Here is an 8,291-nt window from a genome sequence, read left to right as displayed (position 1 = left end):
ACTTGGTGGCATCAGCTACTGAAGCTCCCTCTGCTGATGGCCTTTACTTTGTATGAGTACTTTTTACTTCTGTCTTTGAAAAGTATTGAAGTGTATTTCATCATCTCTTCAGTCTGTGGACTACATTTCTTCTAATGTGTTATGTTTGTCTTATAAAATTCACTTGGTTTTGTTTCCTGATTCTAGCTAACCTCAAATTCACTATGTAGACCAGGCTGGCCTTGAACTCACAAAAAATCCACTTGCCTCCACCCCCCCCCCCCAAGTCCTGGGATTAAAACTGTGCTCCACCACACAAGGGCCACTTTGGTATTCTTAGAGAAAGGAGCAAAGCGAGCCTTTGGAGAGCTGCGTGGATGCTAGGAAAACAAATGGCTTTTGCTTCTATGTGAGAATGTACATTCCTTGTTCCTTTAACCTACACAACTGTTACATGTGACTGAATCTCATAGTAGACTGAGTAACTAATTCATTTAAAAATACCAAAGTGCACCAAAAGCCATTCTAAAACAGTGCCTATGCAGAAACACAATTTATTTTCACCTCCTGAGAGATATCTTAAAGCAGTCACTATGAATGGACACGTGACCATTCCATTTTGTTTATGAATAAAGGCGTCTTACTAAAGTATCCAGATGTCCCTTCCCACGGTTAGTGCAGGCACACATTAAGGTAAGGCTGCAGTCACGTAACTGCCCCTGACCACACTGCAGAGGCCCAGAAGGGGTTCAGTCACTTTTATCTCAGTGCTGGCTTCATTTACCTTAAACGACGGGCAGTTGACTGACTCCAGGAACTGCAGGGCATTGGAATATAGTGTTCAAGCTTACTAACTTAAAGGAGCTTTGGCTGCTGCTGCTGCTGCTGTCGTCAGTCAGGACTCACACTGTAGCCCAGGCTTGTCTGGAACTGCTGACAGTCCTACCTCAGCCTCCTAAGTGTTGGGACTGCATGTGTGAGCCACCACATCTAGCCAGATTAAATGACTTTTCTTTCTTTTGTAGTTATTTTTAGCATTTCTTTTAACTTTAGAAACAAGATATAGTAATTAATTTAAATGACAGGCCAATAGAGTATTAGCCTCAAAAATCAGCAAAAAAAATTTTTTAAATGTCACCATTTTCACCGTGAGACTGTGGCTGTCTTCTACTTAATATATTAATGTCTGAAGACATTTCGGGTTTCCCAGAACTCTGCCTTTGGCACACTGGTGAATTAGGATAGTCCGATTCTCCTCACCCAGCCTGCTACAGCGTTCCATTGGGGTTTCCTCCTGGTGCTGTGCATATTTGCTGGTCAGTGATGACACACACAGGCACAGCCACACCTGAGGAGCAGCTTCGGTGCTCAGCTCTGCCCAGCGAGTCCTCCCCCAGTGAGTCCTCTCCACTGCCTTTTAAAGAAAGGTTTCCATTTTCTAGAAAGCCTTGGAGTGGACCACCCGTCATTTCTTGTTTTCTCTTGGTTTCTTTCACTTCATCTTTAAGTTTCTGCTCATGTCTTCCTCTCGGAGCACCTGATAGCCTGTCGTCTAGTTGTGGACGTCTGTGGCACATTTCAGATAATAGTTGCCATTGCTTCTGAGTATGGTATATAGTATTTACGCGTGTCATCAGTCCATGCATATGCCTGTTGAATACTTGGTCCCTATCAATGGCACTGTTTGGGGACACTGGGGAGGTATGAGAAGTATGGCCTTAGAAGGAACTGTGTCACTGGTAGTAGGCTTTGAGAATTGAAAGACCCATCACTTTGTCCTCCCGTTGGGAGTGTTCCTCTACTGTTGTCCACCTTACTGTTTGGAGACAGGATCTCTCACTAACCTGGAGCTGTTTTGACTAGACCCTGATCATGCAGCAGACTCCTGGAATCTAATTGTTTGTTCACCCAGGCTGCAGATGTGCGCCACCACACAGAGTTTGCCTGGGTGGAGGGGATCTCCATGCAGGCCGTCCTGCTTGCTCAGCAAGCACTTTCCCTGCTCAGACACTTCCCTGGCCTTGGTTTTTATATGTTGACAAACTGTTGTAGTCGTTACTTTTCTGTTGCTGTGATAAAACACCATAGCCAAGAAACCTTAGAGAAGGAAACTTTACTTGGACTCGTAGTCCTCAAGGGGTAGGAGTCCATAGCAGGAAGTATCGGGCGTGATGACACTGAGTGCTGGGCAGCAATGTCTTTCACTGTTAGCATGAAGGTGACAGTGCTGTTGGAAATGGCGTTGGGTCCTTTAACTCTCCGAGCCCACCATACTTCCTCCAACAAGGCCATACCTCCAGAATCTCCCCGAAACAGTGCTACAGGCTGGGGACCAAATGTTCAAATACGGGAGCCTATGGGGGATATTTTCGTACAGACCACCAGACTCCAGTACCAGGTGAGCTTCCCATTTGGTCATGTTTTGTAATTCTTGTGGGGTTGTGATTGGGGGAGCAGCCGGTCTGTACTATCTCATACTGTGTTCACGTGGTTTTGGGATTAGGGTGAATGCCAACTTGCAAATTACATTAGGGAAGGGCCTCTCTGTTTCTAAGAAGTGATATTGTAGAGACAGTATAATTCACCAGTGAACCCTTTTGATACTGGTGCTTTGTGTTTGAAGAGACTTATTTTATTTTATTTTTTCTTTACCAGTTGCTGGCCTACTTAGAATGCTTATTATTTCTTTGTCAACTTTAGAAAATTGTGTATTTGGTTGCTGTATTTCTTCTATAATATCCAAACTATGGGCAACAGATTGTTCATGGTTTTTCTTAATTATTATTTCAGAATATATGGGAATTTCAGTGATGGCCTGTATTCCTGACATTAGAGAATTGTGTGTTTTTGCTTTTAGCTTGATTAGCTTGACTAAATCTTCTTCCTTCCATTCTTTCTCCCTTTTCGTGTGTGCTTTTAAAGATACAGGTCTTGCTGCTCCATACTTTGAACTTAAGAAAGTCTCTTGCCTTCCAGGTAACTGTAGTGTAGGTGTGTACCTCTGTGTCTGTAAGGTCTTCATTAGTTTCTAACATTCAGTGCTACACAGTTCTTGCTAAACACTCTTTGTTTACAAGAGTCCATGAATTTGGATAAAATGCATTTTTCAGTTTTATGAAAATTAAAGCATTTTCATTTTTTCTTGAGGTTTCTTCGACTCCCATGTGATTAGTTTTGCGTGTTGCTTAATTGCCCAGTATTTCAGAAAATTCCAGCTGTCATTTTACAATTTCATTCCGTGGTGGTTCAAGTCCAGATTCTGTTTGATTCCTCCTGTTTTGCTTTGGTTTTGTCTGTGCATGCACAAGTATGTATGCATATATGTATGTATGTGTTTCTGTGTGTGTGTGTGTGTATGTACGTGCATGTGTATATTTGTGTATGTGTGAATGTATATGTGCGTGTGTATATGCGTGTGTATGTGTATATGTATGTATGGGTGTGTGCATGTGTGTATTTTGTGTGTGTGTGTGTGTGTGTGTGTGTGTGTGTGTGTGTGTGTTCACATGCATGGGGAGGCTTGAGGTTAACATCAAAAGTTTTCCAGTCACCCTTCCCCTTATTTATTGTGGCAGAAGCCAGACTTTTGCAGTATGGTGAGTCTAGCTGTCAAGGCTGCTGCTGGGATCCCTTGTCTGTCCCTTCCAATTGCTTGAGTTACAGTGGCTGTCACGCCCTCAATATTTGTGTGGGCGGTAGACATCAGACTCCATACCTCTAGTTTGCCTGAAAAAAAAAAAAAACACTTTATCCACTGAGCCAACATCTATTCTTTATTTTTTTTTAATTTTATTATGGTGTTATCTTAGTTTGCTTCTATTGCTGTGACACACCATCATATCAGAAAGCAACTTGGGGTCAAAAGGGTTTATTTTCCTTCAAATACGGTACGTCATGGAGGGGAGTAATGGAAGATCTCAGAGAAGGCACTGAGGCAGAGATGGTGGAGGAAGGCTGCTCATTTTAATCCAGCAACATGGCTGCTCTGGCAAGGGATTACATCCAAAGACCTAGGTCTATATGATCTGGCTAGAATGTAGACACACCCTTAGCACGCACCTTTAATCCCAAACAATGAAAGTAAGGTTAGTCTGTAGACGGAAGCAGCCATGTTTGACAGTGCTGGCTAATCAAGGGGCAGAAAAAGTGATGAATCAGAGAGTTGACAGGATGGGACACACCCAACTCTCATGGGAAGAGAAAGGAACGGGTGGCAAGCAGCAGTTTTACTGGCACAGTTTTACAGAGACAGGCTGCAGAGAGAACAAGCTCGACACAGGTGACGACAGAACGAGCCAGAGATTTTATTGAATCTACATGTTGAATACACATGTACATAAAATGTACATATTGCCAAGGTTAGCATGGGGCCAAGCAGAGCAATTCATTCAGAAGCTGAAAGCACCAGTTTAAGTCAGTCAGACAGCAGAGGCGCGTGAGCCAAGAGAGCGGAGTCGAACCAGCGCGAGAGAGTTCAGAGTTAGAAAGGGCTCGTTCATCCAGCGTACGTCTTAGAGGCTCCAACATGCTAGGTGGAGATTAGTAGGTAGATGCTGGAAGCTGGAGCCTTCAGGATTCTGGTTTGCAGGAGTCTAGAAGTTTCCAGGCCTCGGCCTAGGGATAGACAGAACAGAAAGAAATGTTCCGGGCTCATTCACACAGCATGACAGCTCTCATTTCACCTCTTCATCTGAGGAAATAAAAGCAGCATTTACACCTGTTTAGCCTGCTCAGTACCCAGGTTAAAAAACCAACCAAACAAACACCCCCCCCCCCAAAAAAAAAAAACCTGCCCAGGGTGTGACTACCCACAGTGAGCTGAGGCTGCCCACATGGTTAACTCTGTCGGGGCTGAGGGGCGTAGACCAGAAGTTAATGCTAGGTGCCCTGTGTTTCCGTTCACCTGAGTTTTTAAAGACAGGGTTTCACATTGAATCTTAAGTTCCTCCATTTGGCAAGACTCTCCTGGGTAACTGGATGCTGCCTGTCCTTACTTCCATTATGCTGGCTTTCTCCTCCTTGAGAATTGGGGCAGTGAGAGTACTTTATTGACTGAGCGATCACCCAGCCCTGTGTGGTCTGTTTCTGATAGAAATGTATTACAAGTCTTCAGTTGCTATATGTAGTTGGTTCATCTCCCGTCTTTACAGTTCTTACAGCTTTTACCTTATATTTTTTTTACTGCATTGTTAAATACATACTCTTATTACTATGGTTCATGAAAGATTGGCCTTTTTACCTACTTTAATGTCCCATTCGATCCTTCATAACTTTTATTCGTCTGAGTTTTTCTGCGTCTGAAACTAATCTACCCAGTCCCACTTTGTTTCAATTCGCATAGAATGTTACAGCTCTCCTCATTCATTTACCTTTGATCTATATGTCTCTGGATGTAAAGCAGATTTTATTTTTTGTAGACAACACATAGCTGAATTTTGTTACCCTTCTTCCCTGTCTACCTTCATGTGGCAGTCTCTGCTCCTTTGAATTGGTGCAGTTAGATCGTGGATGTTCAAAACTGAATCAGTATCTACCATATCTGTTCATGTTTTCTCTTTTTCTTAAAGACCATTTATGCACACTGGCTTCCCTTTCTTTGATCTCTTAGGACACGAGTTGTCTCCCCGACATGTCTTGTTGGTTTATTTTTGCTTGGAATGCATTTCCCGAGTTGCCTGTCAGCTCCCAGTGAGAAGGGTTACATAGTATCCCCTTCTGCTTCCTTATTCATGCCATTCAATGTTCAAAAGGCAGCTTTGCTGCGGGACAGCATTGATCGAAACCAACTAAGAGTAAACAAGAAAAATTAAAGAACTATGGAATACCCAGAGTGGGCAGCTCACATGCAGTCCTGAGGGACAGGCAGCAGTGTCACGTGACATTGGGTCTACAGAGAGTTCAGTTGTCACCAGCTCAGGGCTTGCTCAGTTTTTTATAATTCGCCTTCTTCTTTTATCCTCCTATGGGTTTAGTTATATATATCCTATAATGCATAGTTCCTTTTCTTTTTTCCTCTGTTTGGCAGGTCTGTTGTTCCTTCCTTCCTAGTTTTGCTGATTCATAGGTACTATGAGTATCTTGTGATAAAAGAATGTTATTCTTATGTCCCTTCTGCCGTTGCTGACACTCACTCGCCATAGAAACAAGCGTGAATAATCTCATACAGTGCTGCTGTTATTTTGAACAAGTTATCGTCTTCTGGGTCTATTAAGAGTAAGATATTTTAATTTTGTATCTTACTGTGTCTTCCCTGATGTTTTTCCTTTACACAAATTTGAACTTTTGACCTACTTAATTCTTTATTTCTCTTTAAAGTAGCCTTTAAAACTTTTCTTTCAAGACACACAAGTAGTGTTAAATGATCGAGTCTTTATAACTGGTCCTTGTACAATGTAGGTGGTTTGTGGACCTCACTTCCTATTCACTGTGACTATTTCAGTACTTTCTCTTCGTGTGCAGTGGTCTCTGAGAAGTGAACTGCAGTTTTATCCTCATTATAAATAAAACTACTTTGTGTTCACCATCAACTTTCTGTAATTTGAACATACGATGTAAGAGTACTTTGGTAAGATTTTGTTAGTGTTATTTCTGTACAAGGTTTTACTGTGTAGTCCAGAGTTGTGGGATTATAGCTTGATGCTCCCTTGCCCTAATCGAGATAAAGGATTTTCTTCTAGTTTGTGTTTTCTTCTGCTTTTTGTATTTTTTTTGGTATTATTTGTATTTGTTGAGCTTCTCGGATTTGTAGTTTATCATCTGACATTAATTAGGGGAAATTCTCGGCTTTTCCGTTCATTTTACTGTTCCATTATACAAAGATTTTATTCTGAATTTTCCACACTTCACTGAGATTTTGTTCTGTGACATTTTGGTTGGTTTTGGGGGGTAGGGAAGGTAGGGATTTATCTTTGTTTTTGGTTTTGGTTTTCTCTTTGTTTGGTCTTGGAAGGTCTGTGTGATCTACTTATATTCAGGGTTCGTGTCCTTGCTGGTGTCTGGTCCACCACTCAGACCATGAGTGACGTTGGTCTTTCCTCACTATCTTCCCTATGTGCTTCCTTTATGTCCCCTTCCTCCTCACTAACAGCTACACGGCTTAACTCTTGTAGACTGCGTGCTGGTCCACGTCTGATGCCATCATAGGACATCGGTTGTCTGACCGCTGACAAAGCTTACATTAGAACTGCTCTCATTTTGGTCATGGTGTCTTAAATGACTGGTTTAACCCTGACACACCTCATGCTTTTGAGTTTTCATACTTGCTCTGCCTCTTTGAGACTGTGTTTGGCTTTCAGGCTCTCTTGTGCTTATTCTTCTTGCTATGCGAGCATGCTATACTGAGTAAAAGGAATCCCTGGAGACATCTTATTAATGGGATATTCCAGGAGCTGGGAAAGGGAGGTGTCTGCAATTCTCTGATTGGCTCTTGATTTTGAATGAGCCTGTCCTTCCCTGTCCCTCCTCTCTTCCCCACAGCCCTGTGGCTTAGCGCTTTTATGCCACAGTTCACTGTTCCTCTTTCTTTGCTTCAAAGGCTTCTCTGAAATTGGCATCTTCCTTCCTGTGTTCTTGCTGACTCAGGTAGAACCCAGCACGTAGGGCTGATGTAGAGCCATTCTGTAGAAAGGCAACGTGAGAACCAACTGCTCTGTCATAAATGTGGTTTCCTAGCCTTTTTTTTTTTTTTCTTTTTTTTTTGGAGCTGAGGACCGAACCCAGGGCCTTGTGCTTGCTAGGTAAGCGCTCTACCACTGAGCTAAATCCCCAACCCCTCCTTGCCTCTTTTGTGTGTTGAGAACAGAAGGGGATTCTTCCTGCCTGGTTTACTTTGAGAACTTCTTCAGCTTTGAACTGTAGATTCGTGGAAGTGCGGCGTCCCCTCTTCTCCTCCTTTACTAGACTCGTCCCCTCTTCTCCTCCTTTACTAGACTGTCTGTTATCTTGGGTTTCAGACTCATCCACTGTAGTCCTCCAGCCACATACCATGACAGTGCCCATTCCTGTGCTCCATGGCTTGCCCAGTACCCTGATTCTCTCTAGTGACTGGTCTGTCCAAGTTGGAAAAGTAGTTTGTCTTGGTGTTGGAGCTCACTTCTCTAGCAGATCAAACGATGGTTTGCTGGCTGGTTTTCTTCTTGTTAACAGTGTTAGCTCCCAAAAAGCCTTCTGTCCTGGACCAGAAATGGTGACTATAATAATCGTTAATAGGTGGGCGGGTGAGAAAGTAACTTTAAAAAAAAAGGTTTGTTTTTTTTTTTTTTTTTTAATTCGGAGGGATGTTTTAATTTTTTTCTTTTTTTCTTTTATTGGAT

General features: G+C 42.6%; 1 protein-coding gene and 1 long non-coding RNA gene across 17 annotated transcripts in view; both read left to right on the top strand.

Moving 5' to 3' along the window:
* Stxbp5 (syntaxin binding protein 5) overlaps nucleotides 1-8,291 on the top strand; it is a 152,791-nt gene that overhangs the window by 12,156 nt on the left and 132,344 nt on the right. The window lies entirely within an intron of this gene.
* Nucleotides 1-8,291, top strand: part of LOC134484941 (uncharacterized) — a 42,139-nt gene that overhangs the window by 10,135 nt on the left and 23,713 nt on the right. The window contains exon 1 of the long non-coding RNA XR_010062746.1: nucleotides 1-8,291. This exon is cut by the window's left edge and continues 10,135 nt beyond it; it is cut by the window's right edge and continues 21,603 nt beyond it. This is a non-coding gene — a long non-coding RNA (uncharacterized LOC134484941).

The sequence above is a fragment of the Rattus norvegicus genome, chromosome 1 (genome assembly GCF_036323735.1).
Source record: "Rattus norvegicus strain BN/NHsdMcwi chromosome 1, GRCr8, whole genome shotgun sequence".
Classification (NCBI taxonomy): Eukaryota; Metazoa; Chordata; class Mammalia; order Rodentia; family Muridae; genus Rattus; species Rattus norvegicus.
The sequence above is the reverse complement of the archived record's forward strand: the minus strand, read 5'-3'. Positions and strand labels throughout refer to the sequence as shown.